Consider the following 16,420-nt stretch of genomic DNA (forward strand, 5'->3'; position numbering starts at 1 on the left):
ATCTTCAAAAACCCACTCCACATATACCCACGGCCATCATCCTGACTCCTAACAGGGAATACCAATATTTCACATGCTCAATCTGTACCTACAGCGTCGACTTGTGGATAAAACGCCTCTGTGAGACTTAACCAGAAGAACACCTTCCGCAATTAAAGCTAGCTCCATTTGCTAAGCCCTATACACGGGGATACCATCATCCATGACCTGAGCTAAAATGCCCAATCCACAGGAAATCCAATTTTTACATAACTTCTGTCATCCGTACCCTTAAGACAATAGTCTAGGCTAACCGCCTGAACCTTTTACCTCAAAGATAGAATGTTCCCTAACAATGAACAAATGACATCTACCTCTGCTCTTTTCTCTACTATACTGAACAATACTCAACAATACTTCAACAATACTACACCAATACTCAGCACCACCCCACACCCAACATTTCTTTAACACCCCTATCAATTACTGTGTGGCTGAGTCAATACCTAAGGTGATGAGGGACTTTTTGATTGATACCTGGTTGTACCTCGCAACCCTAGTTTAAGGTACTGTTATCCTTAATTTGAGTTGAAATTAAGCTTGTGTCGCATGGGTGTAAGCATCTACGCAGACCCTCTACTCCGTTGTTGAGTTCAGAAAAGGTTGGGTTTAAGCTTACACCTGCTTATGCGCCAGTTTTCATCAATGACAATTGTATATTGTTAATGATTCATCTTGAGAAAAAAGTCCAGTATTCCTGTATTTGTGAAAAGAGTTTTTTTTTATTTATTTTACTTATAGCCCTTAGTGGATGATACGTGTTTCGGCAGAGAGAGCCTTGCCTTTCTCAAATCCGGGCTAAATAAACGCACCACAAAAGAGAAAGAAAAAAGACCACATAAGAAACACAGAACATAATAGTTAGGTTCATAAATACAAAATAAATCAACGAAGATTTTTTAGAACATTTTTCAACAAAAAGACTTAACATTTATTAACTACATAAAGAGAAAAATTAACGTGGTTTTAAAAAAGTAAGAGGTGAAATAAGAGAAAATGGTGTTCTAATGGTCGAATGTTTAGAAAATATATAGTTTTGGCAGTACATATGTTCTATGTCGTTAACTGTGCAGAATAACGGGAAGTGAGGGTGTGGATAATGATACACAAGTAATATGTACAGTTAGGGTTTAGGGTTGATAGCTGTAGGCCATCAAGGGCATGTCATGTCAGGCTGGCTAATTGTCAGCAACTAACAGAAGCAACAAGGGATAACAGGCATATCTCAGTACTATGATCTAACCTGTACACAACCAATAATAACTTTAACATAGAAGACCATAGAACTCGTGGATCTGTGTTGGAGAGCTCAAGTGTGCAACTGGCTATCAAAACATCATTCTATACTTGTGCATCTTAAAGGAATGAGTGTCCACATATAACAAGTGTGTGAGGAGAAAGAATTCAATTCAACTCACAGGACACAATAAAGTAGTTTGCATTTTTATTCATATGTAAACAAAATATAAAAATCATTTATTCTGTTCTAAAATTCATCAGAAGTGCCACAAAATATATAACCAGATTCAATTGATGACTAAATGACCTGTCTGGTTAGGCACAACATAATTATCACATCCCAAAACAAAATACATCAGGCATACTACATTCATACACAATCAAACAATCTCACATCACAAATTTAATACATTCAAATTTTGACAGTTATATCAACAATATAAAAGAAGTGTCTAAAATATAGTCACAATTCCTTATCATTCGGAATAGCGAAATCTTTACAAATCGGCAACCACCAGATGTATAAATCAATGCTGCTGTTGCAATATAATCTGATCAACACTGGTGTAGAAAACAGCATTGTATTCCCCAACCCAAGCTAGCTGGGGATGTATTGGGAGTTGTTTCTCTTGATATAGGTTTAGTGAATTTATTGTACTTGTCTTGAAATTTGTAAACTTTGTCCTCTTTGTAATCTCAGTCATCTCTGTAAAATGTTCTTAGTTTCCGTAATTTAATATCATCTTGATATTCTTTAAGAATCTCATACATTTTCAGAAAGTGTTTCTCCTTGGTCACATCAAGTGCTTTTGCCTCAGTGATTTCTTTTTTGATGAGTTCAATTTGTTCTGTACTTCTTTTGTGTTCCCTTTCTGCATGTAAAATTAACTTCGAATGGATTGTGTCCTCCCACGTATTCCTCATCTTGTGATAATTAGTTATCTCCAACTACGCTGCTTCGGAAAAATAAATTCTCGGCAGAGGGCGCTGTGCTCAAGGTCGTGGCGTCGATTGTCCCTCGACAGACTCCGTACTCTGTCGACGTCACCAATGGTATAAATAGCTCGAGCCACGCCCGTTGCTTCAGTTCCGTTTTTCCGATCGCTTCGCTATCGAGAACGGCGCGCTTCTATTTTCTGTGAAGAAAATGTCATCTTCAACGCCTTCGACACCCAAGACTGGGTTCAAGAAGTTTGCAGATTGTGGGTCTAAGATGTCGATCACCGATCCCCACCGGATTTGTCTCTGGTGTATCGGTTCCAGTCACCAAACCGATGACTGCAGGTCCTGCCAATCAATGACCGAGAAAGCTCTTTGTGAGAGGAGAGGTAAACTGTCGGTGGGGAGGGAGGCCTCAAAAAAGGTTACGTCAAAAAGACACAAGAAAGCGACTGATTCTAAGGAATCAGATCACCATAGACATTCAAAGAGATCTCGATCTAGGAGTAGATCGAGACACTCTTCGTCATCATAAAAAAAAATGAAGAGGAGACATAAATCTCCCTCATCATCATCATCATCATCATCTTCTTCAGAGTCGACCGAAGAAATTCGTTGTCCGACTAAATCGGATTCTCCCAGTAAGTGGGAAGAATTCCACAAGAAGATGATGGAGGTTTTCTAGAACGCAGCCCCGACCCTCTCGAAAGACCCTCGAAAAAGCCATACCCCTAAAGTTGCTCCATTGGACGACGAAGGGAAGTCCAAGGCTACCATGGCAAAGACCGGTAGCGTCGAGGAATCCAAAAAAACTCGAGTCGACGTAAAACCGTCGAAGACTCTTCGAGAGTCGAGCACTTCTCCAGTGCCATGCAAGAAACACAAGTCGTCGAAGACTTCGACGACTTCGTCGATGCCCTCGGCGTCGATAATTTCGACTCCAAAGCCAAAAACATCCTCGACGCCATTATCGAAGTCATCTTTGAAGACTTCAAAGACCCCTTCGACAACTTTGAAGGATTTGCCAATTCCTTTGAAGCAGATGGAAGATGAAGAAAGGAGATTCACTCCTTTGCCCAGGTCAGACTTTTTCAAATCTATGTCAGCAATTTATGAAGAGTCTGCTTCAGAAGAAGACGAGGTTACTCCTTTGGGAGTTACTTACGGTACAAGACAAGTTCCTGAGGAATTTATTGACCAGGAATCTAGAATGAGAGACCTGAGTGATACTCTACATTCTGCCAGTGGAGTTGACACATCCCCAGATTAGAGTTCACCAAACCTGAGCCTGCAGAGCATGCAGATGCTGGGTACAGGGGTCTTATGACCAGGGTAGTTGAATATATGGGTTGGGGTAATACTTCGCCCATTTTTGAACAAGATGACATGACGGATATAATCATCAAGGGACCTCAGAAAGATCCCGTTCTCCCTTTCCACAGGGTCCTTCAAAGAACTGTGGAGAAAAACTGGGAAAACCAGAGACTATTGCTGCTTTCCAAGAAAGTATAGACCAGCTGGAACGGATCCTGAATATTTGAATAAACATCCGACTCCAAAGAGTTTAGTAATTCAGGCAGCATCTACTTCAAAACAAACTGCTTATCCAACTATCCCTCCAGATAGAGAGGATAAAAAAGTTGATGCCTGGGCACGTAAAGTTTTCACGTCAGGCAGTATGGCACTTAAGTCGGCAAATGTCACCTGTACCCTAGCCAGGTTTACCCATACCCTGTGGGACTGTATTTCGGCGGAAGCTGATCATATTCCAGAAGGCGAGGAAAGAGAAGGCTTCCGGAATATAGTCAAAGATGGGAAGGAGGCAATGGGGGAATGTCTCCAGTCTGGACTGGATACTGCTGATAGTATCAGCAGATCCATAGCTGCAAGCGTTGTGCTACACAGATTTGCGTGGTTGAGGAAGTCGGGGTTTGCACCAGACGTGCAAGCTAGACTCCTCAACATGCCCTTTGATGGCTCGAGGCTCTTTGGCAGAAAGGCTGATGAAAGCCTAGAAAAACTTCAGACCTCGAAAGTGGCAGCTAAATCACTTAGCACCTCTTTGCGCCAGCCTCTAAAACCCTATTCCGGCTCATCTTCCTGCAGGGGTCGTTCTTTTCGATACTACTCCTCTTTTGGTAGAGAAAGAGGACGGGCTTCTCAAAGGGGCAAAAAACTTCCCTCGTGGATCACGAGGAAGAGGTGCAAAATCAGCCTCAGAAGCGGCATCTGTACCCTCAGCCACTCCTGCAGCCGCCTCCAAATCCCTCTGAGACCTTGTTACACAAAACACCAGTGGGAGGCAGGATCTCTCAACACCTGAAGGAATGGCGAGGCATTACCTCAGATGCTTGGGCACTGGAAACAGTAGCCCAAGGTTACTGTCTCCCCTTTCTAAAAAGGCCTCAGAATCATCCACCGGGAGCCAACTCCGCCAAAATTCCGGATCTGCTCCTGTTGCAGGAAATTTTAACCCTGCTAGAGAAAGGTGCCATAGAACTGGTACCTGTAGCGGAGAGGAACAGGGTTTGGTACTCCCCATATTTTCTCATCCCAAAGAAGGATGGAGGACTGAGACCCATCTTGGACTTGAGAAACTTGAACAAGTTCCTCAGGAAGGATAAGTTCAAGATGGTGACTCTTTCTCAGATCCTTCAGGCTCTCCAACTCCAAGATTGGTTGGAATCATTGGACCTTCAGGATGCTTACTTTCATGTGCCAATCCATCCAAAGCACAGAAAGTACCTGAGGTTCGCGATTGGCAATTCTCATTATCAGTTTCGAGTTCTGCCATTCGGGTTGACCTCCGCCCCGAGGGTTTTCACCAAACTGTTGGCGGTTGTGGCAGCAAGTCTCAGGAGAGGAGGTATTCACATATATCCCTACCTGGACGACTGGTTGATCAGAGCAAGTTCTCCAGAACAAGCTCAGGAACATCTTTCGATCACCTGCCACTTCCTCCACAAATTGGGCTTCTCCCTCAATTTCAAGAAGTCCCACATGATACCATCCCAGAAGCTCCAGTTTATAGGAGCAGTCTTGGACACTTCCTCGGGAAAAGCCTCGCCTCCCGAAGTGAGAGCTCTCCACATCCAGCAGATGGTAACGAAGTTCCAGAATGCCCAACGTCTACCAGCCTTCGATTTTCTCAGGTTGCTCGGCCTCATGGCATCCTGCATTTTCCTAGTACCAGAGGCCAGGTTGAGAATGAGATCCCTTCAATGGGCACTCAGAACTCAGTGGCCCCAGTTCTCAGGGAATATGTCGGATCTTCTTCAAGTCCCGAGCGCAGTTGCTCAGGATCTATGGTGGGCTTGCAACGACAACATTCTCAAGGGAGAGTCTTTTTGGCAACCATGGCCGGAGATAACAGTAGTGACAGACGCCTCACTCACGGGGTGGGGAGCACACACCAACGATCTGACAATCAGCGGTCATTGGTCTCCATCGGAGTCCAAACTACACATCCACCTGTTGGAGCTGAGGGCAATCAGACTAGCTCTGAAGGCCTTTCTGCCCTCTGTACAGGGAAAGAATGTCCTGATAATGACGGACAACACGGTGGCCATGTACTACCTCAACAAAAGAGGAGGAGTAGGGTCACTACCACTGTGCAGAGAGGCAATGCAGCTATGGTTCTGGGCAATACAAGAAGGAATCTCTCTATCGGCAATTCACCTAGCCGGAGAGAAGAACACGGCGGCCGACGCTCTGAGCAGGCAGAGCATGGTCTCTCACAAGTGGGAGATAGCTCAGGAAGTCCTTCTGGAGATCTTCGCCCTTTGGGGAACCCCTCAAGTGGATCTGTTCGCCACCGCGATCAACCGGAAGTGTGATCAGTACTGCTCAAGGGAATTTCCTCAAAGAGGAGCTCTGGGAGACGCATTCGTAGTGGAGTGGAAATTTCCACTGCTGTACGCGTTTCCCCCAGTCCCCGTGATTCCTCAAGTAATCAGGAGGTTGAGAAAGTTCAGGAAAACCATGATCCTAATTGCCCCGGATTGAGCCAGGAGGACGTGGTACCCGGACCTTCTAGACATGTCCATCTGCCCTCCAATACGTCTTCCACAAAGAGAGGATCTTCTCTCGCAAGAGGAAGGTCGGGTTCTCCATCCAGAGGTCAAGACACTCAACCTTCACGCATGGTTTCTGAGAGGTTGAGATACAAGGATTGGGATCTTCCGGATGACGTAATGGAAATCTTGCTTTCGGCCAGAACACCAGCAACAAAATCTTTGTACCGATGTCGCTGGAACAGGTTTAGTAACTGGTGCAAAGGCAAGGGTGTGGACCCTTTTCAGTGTGGCACCCCAATGGTGCTTTCATTTCTGCTACATCTAGCTAATCTGGGGCTCCAGATAGGAACAATCAAAGGATACCTTGCTGCGCTGTCCATTTTCAAGCGTTCCTCGCAAGAGGTTTCATATTTCAAAATACCGTTAATAATTCAATTCTTAAAAGGGCTTACTAATGTATACCCTCCAGTACCTTTTCATGTACCAACTTGCGATTTAAATTTAGTACTAAAATTCTTGACTTACATACCTTTTGAGCCTCTGCATTCATGTCCATTGAGGCTTTTAACTCTAAAAACTGTCCTTCTTGTGGCCCTATCATCAGCCCACAGGGTTAGCGAACTTCAGGCTCTCTCATGCAAACCACCATATACTATTTTTTATAAGGATAAGTCCTTAAAGTTAAACCTTCGTTCTTGCCAAAAGTAGTCTCGGACTTCCATTTGTCACAAAAAATAGTACTAACAACTTTTTATCCTCCTCCTCATCTGGGCAAGGAAGAGGAGAGATAACACAGACTAGATTCCAAGAGGGCTCTTAGTTTTTACATCTCAAGGATGGCTAAATTGAGACAAGATGACCAACTATTCCTGGGTTATACTGGTCATAAATTAGGCTTATCTGTAACAAAACAGACCATTTCCTGCTGGATCATATTAGCCATAGTTGAATGTTACAGATTAGCGGGAAAAGAACCACCAGATGGGCTTCGTGCACATTCTACAAGGGGAATGGCTACTTCTGCGGCTCTAAAGAGGGGAGTCCCGGCAGCAGATATTTGTGCAGCTGCAACCTGGAAACAATGCATACTTTTGTTAAACATTATTGTTTGGATACTGCCTCCTCTAATGAGGGTTTATTTGCCAAGGCAGTTCTGCATTCTGTCCACGAAAACTGAAATTAGTACTCCCGCCTCCAAATTTGATACTGCTATGGGAGCCTATCACAAGATGAGGAATACGTGGGAGGACACAATCCATTCGAAGAACAAGTTACTTACCAACTGTAACGTTCTTTCGACTGGATGTTCCTCCCACGTATTCCTCATCGACCCTCCCATCCTACCCCACAGTACAGTTTTACGTTTTATTACACTTTCCTCTCACGAAGAATGTATCGGTCATGGGGCATGCCTGGGTGTTCTTTCTATATGTTTCATCGAAAAAACAGAACTGAAGCAACGGGCCCGGCTCGAGCTATTTATTCCATCGGTGACGTCGACAGAGTAGAGAGTCCGTTGAGGGACAATCGACGCCACGACCTCGAGCACAGCGCCCTCTGCTGAGAATTTTTTTTTCTGACGCAGCGAAGCTGGAGATAACGAATTATCACAAGATGAGGAATACGTGGGAGGAACATCCAGTCGAAAGAACGTTACAGTTGGTAAGTAACTTGTTCATCTGTAGCATTTGTTTAGAGCACAGGTTGAGGTTGGTTTCCCAGTTCTCTGCTAGGTCCTTGACTTCATCTTTATTGAAATCCAGAAAAATCGTGATGCGTAGCCCCCTCGGGATTTGGCCTTTAGTTAAGTAATTTTTAGGAGAAATGATGCCCGCATATTTATCAATTTCCTGGCGGGAGGCCCTTTCCAATTTAACAAATTTATATCTGAGGTCCTCTCGTTTGGGTGTACTTGAAGTAAATGCATGGGTGTTGCTTCCCCGTGGGGAGAATAGATTATTTGCTTCTTTTTCCCTGTTTTCCAGGTATTCAGCCATTTGTTATCAAGTGGGTCTGCGTGGTACTGGGTATCGGTAGGAAAACAAAAGGTGATGAGGGACCTTTTGATTGATAGCTGGTTGTACCACGGGACCCTAGTTTAAGGTACTGTTATCCTTAATTTGAGTTGAAATTAAGCTTGTGTGGCATGGGTGTAAGCATCTACGCAGACAGAGACCCTCTACTCCGTTGTTGAGTTTGGAAAAGGTTGGGTTTGAGCTTACACCTTCTTATGCGCCAGTTTTCATCAATGACAATTGTGTATAGTTAATGATTCATCTTGAGAAAAAAGTCCAGTATTCCTGTATTTGTGAAAAGAGTTTTTTGAATTTTTTGAATTTATAGCCCTTAGTGGATGACACGTGTTTCGGCAGAGAGAGCCCTGCCTTTCTCAAATCCGGCTATATAAACGTACCACAAAAGAAACAAAAGAGAAAGAAAAAAGCCCACATAAGAAACACAGAACATAATAGTTAGGTTCATAAATATAAAATAAATCAAAGAAAATTTTTGAGAACATTTTTCAACAAAAAGACTTCATTTTCCTCTTTATGCAGTTAATAAATGTTAACATGGTTTAAAAAAAGTAAGAGGTGAAAAAAGAGAAAACTGGTGTTATAATGGTCGAATGTTTACAAAATATATAGTTTGTCAGTACATATGTTCTTTGTCATAACCTGTGCAGAATAACGGGAAGTGAGGGTGAGGATAATGATACACAAGTAAAATGTACAGTTAGGGTTTAGGGTTGATGGCTGCAGGTCATCAAGGGCATCTCATGTCAGACTGGCCAATTGTCAGCAACAGCAAAAAACACCTCGAGTTTAGCACACTTTTCTTACCCTTCATTCAAATGCGTCTCAGGTACAAGGTTCATAGCATAATGCCGTTAGTAATTTCAGGGGTTCAATCCCACCTGCATGAAAAATAAACCACGGGACAAAATATATATGTAGCTTCATATAGCCATGGTGAGTCCATTAAATTGTTATTGCAACATTAAATGCTTTTAGGTGTGCCTAATATGTATGTGATTTAGCCTTGGATTGTAAAGAGATAGCCCTTTCAATTATATTGCGGCACAAATACTCCAATTTATTAATTTGGGAGTCCCATATTGTGAAAAGTTAGCGTATATTAAATTAACAATGCCCGACACAAACTTGGGTCAGGTGTAATCAGATTTGTATTTGAAGCAAAATTGCGCAATGATTACCAATCTACATAAGTTGTCTAATTTTAAAACTCAAACATCTCTCTAACACCTATTTCCGTGTTAGCACGCTTCACCGCATGCTTTCTACAGCAACAACGCATAAAGTCATCTCGCCCGCGTGGTTTGGGTGGGCTACCATGTCAGGGCTCACCTCAAAAATGTCCTTCTCCTGCTCCAAGCGTCACATGCTTTTGAGTCAATACTTACACTCAGTGATCCACTGATGCTCTTTGGCCACCAGTTCTCCCCAAAACTGCCATGCCACCCTTCTGGTCTGCGGGGCTCCTCACGGCCCGCAAGCAGGATATTTCCAAGATGGCTCCCCGCAGCCTCTGCATGGGGTGCACTTCTTGTGTGCTCCACGTGGTGCCTCACAGCCCTCCAGGCACTGCGACGGAAGAGGCGGCTCTATGCGGAATGGGCGTAGTGAACCATCCCTCTGCTACCACTTTTTATTAGGTATGCCAGAGAGGACCGGGGTACACACCATGCATGCACCGTTCAGAGCACCCAGGGCCCAACTAACCCTCCCCCACGATACAAACGGAGGACTCAGCCAAGGGCAAGTTAGAACTGTCCTTTATTTTCCATAACAGAAAGGGATCGTACAGGGAAAACAGAATTCTCCAGCAATCACAGCTCCTGAGCCCGTGTCCGGGCCTTTTGTTGAGGTTGACTTCACATGCCAGCGTTCTTCCCCAAAAACCTAAAAGTATTAATGATTGGGTGGTTGGAGTGGTATTACCTATAGCCAGCACATAAAGAGGTATCTGACTGGCCTTTGCATGTCAGGTGGCTTGCTTGAACCTTCGCCAGAAACTATCTATTAAATTGTTGCAGGATTACCATTGGCCCTTGCCCATTGCCATCCACCCCTGTATTTGTGTTCCCTGGTTGGCAGGAGCTGATCTCCCCAAGCCTGTGAGCCAGCTCTGTTCTCAGCGCTCCTGTACCTTCTCAAGGTGCTGAGAACGACTATGTGTCCCCATTGTTGCCATCAGTATTACCACTTTGCCTTAGTTAATGCCTGCCGGGTTGCATCATTGAAAACAACACATGTATCACTTCGTGTCTGCTTCACTGGGAACTGCTCTTCCTCCCGCAACAAGTAAATGGCTATTGTTCGGCTCAGCTGCACCACGTGATGAAGACTGCAAAATTGAGCTTTCTGGTCTGCAATTGGTGAGGATTTATTCTGAATTTTCTGCAGGCGGCTGCTTGTCTCTGAGGCTTAGGAATGTTCCTCTCATCTTTGACCTTGGCTGCAAGCCCTGGCCTGGTGCTTTGCACAGCCTAATTCTGCTTTGCTTCATCTCTCGTTCTGATGCCTGTGGCTTCATGTAATTGTACTGTAGTTATGCTATAATTTCTATATGTTTATACTGTGCTATTCTTCTTATAGGTTAGTAGTATCTTGGCTCTTCCAGGTCCCTTATATGATCCTGTAGTTCCATATGGTTAGTTGCAATAAGCATCTGCAAGCTTGCTCTACATCTCTTGCTTCCTTGCGTTTCTCCATTTGGCTAATGAGAGGAAATAATAAAGACTTTTGGCAGTATGTATATGTAACTGCCCTCTATCTACAGAACGGTGTAAGCATGTTCCTCGTGTGTCCACGTGTGTGTCTGTGTAACTTTGTGTATGGATGTGAGTTTGCTACATGGCTAACATTACTATGTCATGGTGTCTCTAATGGCATCAGCACAGTTAGATATTTGTTATTAGTCGATCAGGTCCAGTGAGGCACCTCCATCCATGATCAAGGAGGTACCTTTATCCAGGAAGACATTAGCTGGAGAAGGTTTGAATGGTTGTATGAGAGAATATCTGTTCGCATATGTGGATGTCACTGGCCCACCTGGGGGCTGGCCAAACAGTGACTGGCATTTGCATTTCTGGCTCTTCGGGCTGTCATGCTTACAGGGGTCAAGAGGGGCATTCCAGGGACACTCTATTCAATAGCGTTGGTACATAAGTGCTATTAGTGCTTGGATTACGAGTCTAATAGAGTTGATCCAGATAATTGGAGATAGATATCACTTGGCCTCATAGCGGTGTATACCTGGTGGAGGAAGGCAATGATTGAACTGTGTCATGGCGTAGGTGTCACAGCGATGCGCTGGTCGCTGTGGCACAGGTGGAGAAGGATGTCTCGCTTGCCATGACGTTCCTTTCTCAGTGCAGAGTGCCAGTGTAGTTTATTTCAAGATGGTGCCCATGCATGCCGGCTTTACTTTCCACCGCTGGACTGGCTCGCTGCGTTTCAACCCTCCGGATTGCTTTCTCCTCACAGGTGAGACGCTAGTGCTTTCTTGCTTCTTTCCTTTGTTTCACACTTGTTCTTTCCCTCCTGCCCTTGCCGCTACTGCTTTCCTGCTACCTTCTGCCCTGGTTTCTCTGTGTTCCCTCCAGGCTGCATCTGATATTCTCCCTTGCTGGCTTTCTATTGCTCATTACCTAAAGCCCTTTCCACTGATACAATGCTACAGCTTTTTCCCTGCCTTAGGGGCGCTGCCTTTCAGTTCTGCCTCTGTGTACTTCCTGCACAGATTAGATTACAGGATACACCGTGGCAGAGGAGGAGGGTCCTTTTCTCCACTCCCAAAAACATCGGGATAAACAGAAGGGAAGACCGCACCAACTGCAGAAAGTGAAGATCCCACAGAAACTGCATGTGAGACACGTGAGAGATTGAAACGCCAAAAGAAGACTGCAACCATGGCACAGATGCAGGAGCTTGTGAATGCGGTCCCAGCATTGTCAACTGAAGTCCAAAATCTAAAAGCTGAAAATGCCTCTTTACACCATACGATGGCTGCTAAAGACGCTTTGACGACGGAAGCCCCTTCAGGGGGGGTCTTACTTGTGGAAAGTTCGATGGATCCCAAAACTACTCAAGGAGTTCCTGGATGCATGTACATTGCATTTTCTCTTTAGAGAAACCTCTTTTGCCTCTGAAAAAGCAGAGATAGGGTTTATGATAGCCAATATGACAGGAAGTGCTCTATCCTGGGCTCCACCCTTGATCATCAACGCCAGGCCTCTTGTTGCTTCCTATGCTGCCTTTGTGCATGCCTTAAGGGATATGTTTGAAAGGCAAGAACTAACCTTCAATGCTTATGAATCCCTACTGAATATTAAGCAAGGGCCACAGGGCGTCTTGTCCTATATTTCCAGATTCAAGAAGCTAGCAGCTGAGGCCGGAGAGCCCGAATCAGCTCACTTTACCATATTCAGAACAAAAGGACGAAAGAAGAAAGCACAAGTGTGCTTCTTATCCTTCTCGACCAGTCACCACTCCTTCTCCCAAGGAGTCTACATCTACGGATGAGCCTATGAAGGTCGGTGCTGCCGGTGGTCCCTTAACCCCAGAGGATAGACAGAGGAGGAGAGACCTAGGGCTCTGTCTCTATTGTAGGTCTCAAGGGCATCTACTTTGGGAATGTCCAGAAGTCCCCACTAGCAGGTCGGGAAATGCAAGACCCTGATCTTAGAAGGGATGCTAGAACGGGGAGTACGAAGACACCTCAATGTCAGCCAAGAAGACACAGACTACCAACTGATGGTACTACGTGTTCAAGTAGAAGACAAAACCGAATACTCAGTCGAAACCTTGGCTCTCCTGGATTGTGGCACTGCCAGAAACTTTATGGACATCAATGGGCCTTGCAACATCAATTAAGTTTGAAAGATTGTGTCGTAAATCAGCCAATGGAAGAAGTTGACGGAAGACCAATAAGTTACGGGCCAATCACCAAGACAATACAAAGTCTCAAGATAAGAGTACAGGAACACCAAGATGAGTTGATATTTGTTCGTGGCTTCAGAGACATAACCCGGATATAGACTGTGAAAGGAACATCGTCCGGTTCTCCTCTGACGATTATACCCGGCAGTCTTATGGAGGAGCACCAACCATTATGCCCAAGGTGGCCCTGGCTGAAGGTCCTAATCCTAAGCGGCACACAGTGCAAGAGGTGTAATTGATTCCATTACGATATCATACCTACGCAAACGTGTTCAAGAATGAAATATCCAAGTAACTCCCCCCTCATCAGGAGGAAGATTGCACCATAGATCTCATTCCGGGTGCCGTGGTACCTTTTGGCCGAATGTTCTCTTTCTTGTTCTGAGAAGAGAGCCTTGTGACAATACCTGGATAAAAACCTCTACCACAGTCTCATACGAGAATCTAAGTCCTCAGCAGGGGCCTCTTTTTTTTCATCCCAAAGAAAGACACTAGTGAGCTTCGGCCATGCATAGATTACAGAAGCCTCAGCAAGATCACAGTCAAGGACGGATATCCCATGACTTTAATAAAGGCCATTATTGAAGCCATTCAAGGTTGCAACCATATTCTGGAAACTTAACCTGAGGGGTGCGTACCTACTTCTCCGGATAAAGGAGGGGGATCAATTGAAGACTTTTTTCCGGACCCCTTTCAGTCACTTTGAATATCAGGTGATGCCCTTCAGTCTGGTAAATGCACCCGCAGTATTTCAAAGGTTTATGGAGAGAGTGTTTGCAGAGGTTCTTTTCCATCACGTCATTGTATATTTGGATGACATCTTTGTTTTCTCCTCTGCTTCTGAAGAAAATCAACATCACCTTTCAGAAGTCCCCCAAAGGCTGTAACACAACCAACTCATGCTTAAGCCGGAGAAATGTCTCTTAGAAGCATCTTCGGTCCCATACTTGGGGTTTATTCTAACCAAGGAAGGGGTTCACATGGATCCACAAAAAGTTTTGTCGATCTCTAACTGGCTCGCCCCAAAAATCGGTAAAAGAAGTGCTGAGGTTCTTGGGAGTTAACAACTTCTAGCACTGTTTTATACAGCACTTTTCTAATGGTTCTACCAATCACTGCCCTGTTAAAAAAGGATACTCAGTTAATAAAGGACATTATTGAAGCCATTCAAGGTTGCAACCATATTCACGAAACTCAACCTGAGAGGTGCATACCTACTTCTCCGGATCAAGGAGGGGGATCAATTGAAGACTGTTTTCCAGACCCGCTTCAGTCACTTTGAATATTAGGTGATGCCCTTCGGGCTGGTGAATGCACCTGCATTATTTCAAAGGTTTATGGACAGAGTGTTCGCAGAGGTTCTTTTCCATCACGTCATTGTATATTTGGATGAAATCCTTGTTTTCTCCTCTGCTTCTGAAGACCATCAACATCACCTTTCAGAAGTCCCCCAAAGGCTGTAACTCAACCAATTTATGCTTAAGCCGGAGAAATGTCTCTTCGAAGCACCTTCGGTCCCATACTTGGGGTTTATTCTAACCAAGGAAGGGGTTCACATGGATCCACAAAAAGTTTTGTCGATCTCTAACTGGCTCGCCCCAAAATCTGTAAAAGAAATGCTGAGGTTCTTGGGAGTTACCAACTTCTATTTCCGTTTTATACAGCACTTTTCTAATAGTTCTACCAATCATTGCCCTGTTAAAAAAGGATACTCAGTTCATTTGGGGAAGGACAGCAGGGTAAGCTTTTCATACACTCCGAATGTGAAAAACAAGTAGCCCCAGATCATGAAGAACATCCTGTGGCCTTCTATTCCAGGACTCTAACAGCTAGTGAAAGAAACTACTCTGTGATAGAGAAGGAGCTACTTGCCATACGGGCCGCCTGTACAGAATGGAGACACCTATTGTTGGGAGTACCATTTGAGGTCTGCACAGATCACAGGAATCTTCGGGCACTCCAACAAATAGAGAATGCAACAACTGCAGACAAGCCAGATGGGCATATTTCTTTTTGCAATTTGATTTCTTCATCACTTACCTACCAAAGACTCTCAATATCATTGCAGATTCACTATCATGCAAGGATACAGATGAGACTGACCATCTGATTCCTGAAAGAATCCTGTTAAATAAAAGGATTGTTTACTTGATGAATATGTTTTTTGACCAACTCTGGCCTGCCTACAGAACCTTGTTCACCTCCTTAACCCTTAAGAATCAAGGACAAGTTGCCCAAAAGGAACAATTCTTCTTCTTCAAAGGAAAGATCGTCCCCTCCAGTTGTTTACAGAAGAAGGTCCTTTTGTTCACATATGACATTCCTTCTGCGGGACATCAAGGACTCGCTTTTACCCAGGATCTCCTTACCTGCACCTTTTGATGGCTTACCCTGAAGAAGGACATAAAGGATTACGTGTTGTCCTGTCCTACTTGCTCTAGAAGTAAATATAACACTCACAAACCTGCCGGAAAGCTCACACAGCCAATGGTTCCCCTGGGTCCATGGACACATCTATCTACTGACTTTGTAGTGGATTTACCTCCCTCAGAGGTCAACACTGCTATTATGTTCACAGTGTATTCTTTCAGTAAGATGGCTCACTTTTCTGCATTACCCCCAAACCCCCAAACACCAGTGATGGACTCAGCCTTTCTTAAAGATGATATCCATTTCATGCAATGCCACTTTGCATTACCTCTGATCGCGGTTCACACTATACCTCTGTGCAATCTGCTAACCACAGAACAAGTGTTTTCCTCTGGCTACCATCCGCAAATGAATAGCCAAATCGAGCACTTGAACCATACCATGGAGCAATACCTCAGATGTTACACCACCACTAACCAAGATAATTGATCAACTATGTTACCTCTTGCTGAGTTCGCTTACAACAATGCCCTTCACACAGCTACCAAAACAAATCCTTTTTTTTTGCCTAACAGGTATGCATCCCCGATCTCTTCCCTTGTCAGTAGCTCCAGTGACAAATATTCCATCCCTAAACCTTTTGCAGCAACAAATTGCCAATAATCATGCTCTAGCAAAGAGCTGTCTTCAGGAAAGCAAGGAGAGAAACAAGAGGTATGCCGATCAACATTGAGGTAACAACCCACTCTGGTCAAATGGAGATAAGGTCTGGCTCTCAACAAAATACCTATATCGATCCGACCCTCTAAACTCCCCCCCGAGATATCTGGGTCCCTTTTTCATAACAGCAAAAAT

Source organism: Ambystoma mexicanum, chromosome 5q, assembly GCF_040938575.1.
Source record: "Ambystoma mexicanum isolate Mex_15411 chromosome 5q, UKY_AmexF1_1, whole genome shotgun sequence".
Taxonomy (NCBI): domain Eukaryota; kingdom Metazoa; phylum Chordata; class Amphibia; order Caudata; family Ambystomatidae; genus Ambystoma; species Ambystoma mexicanum.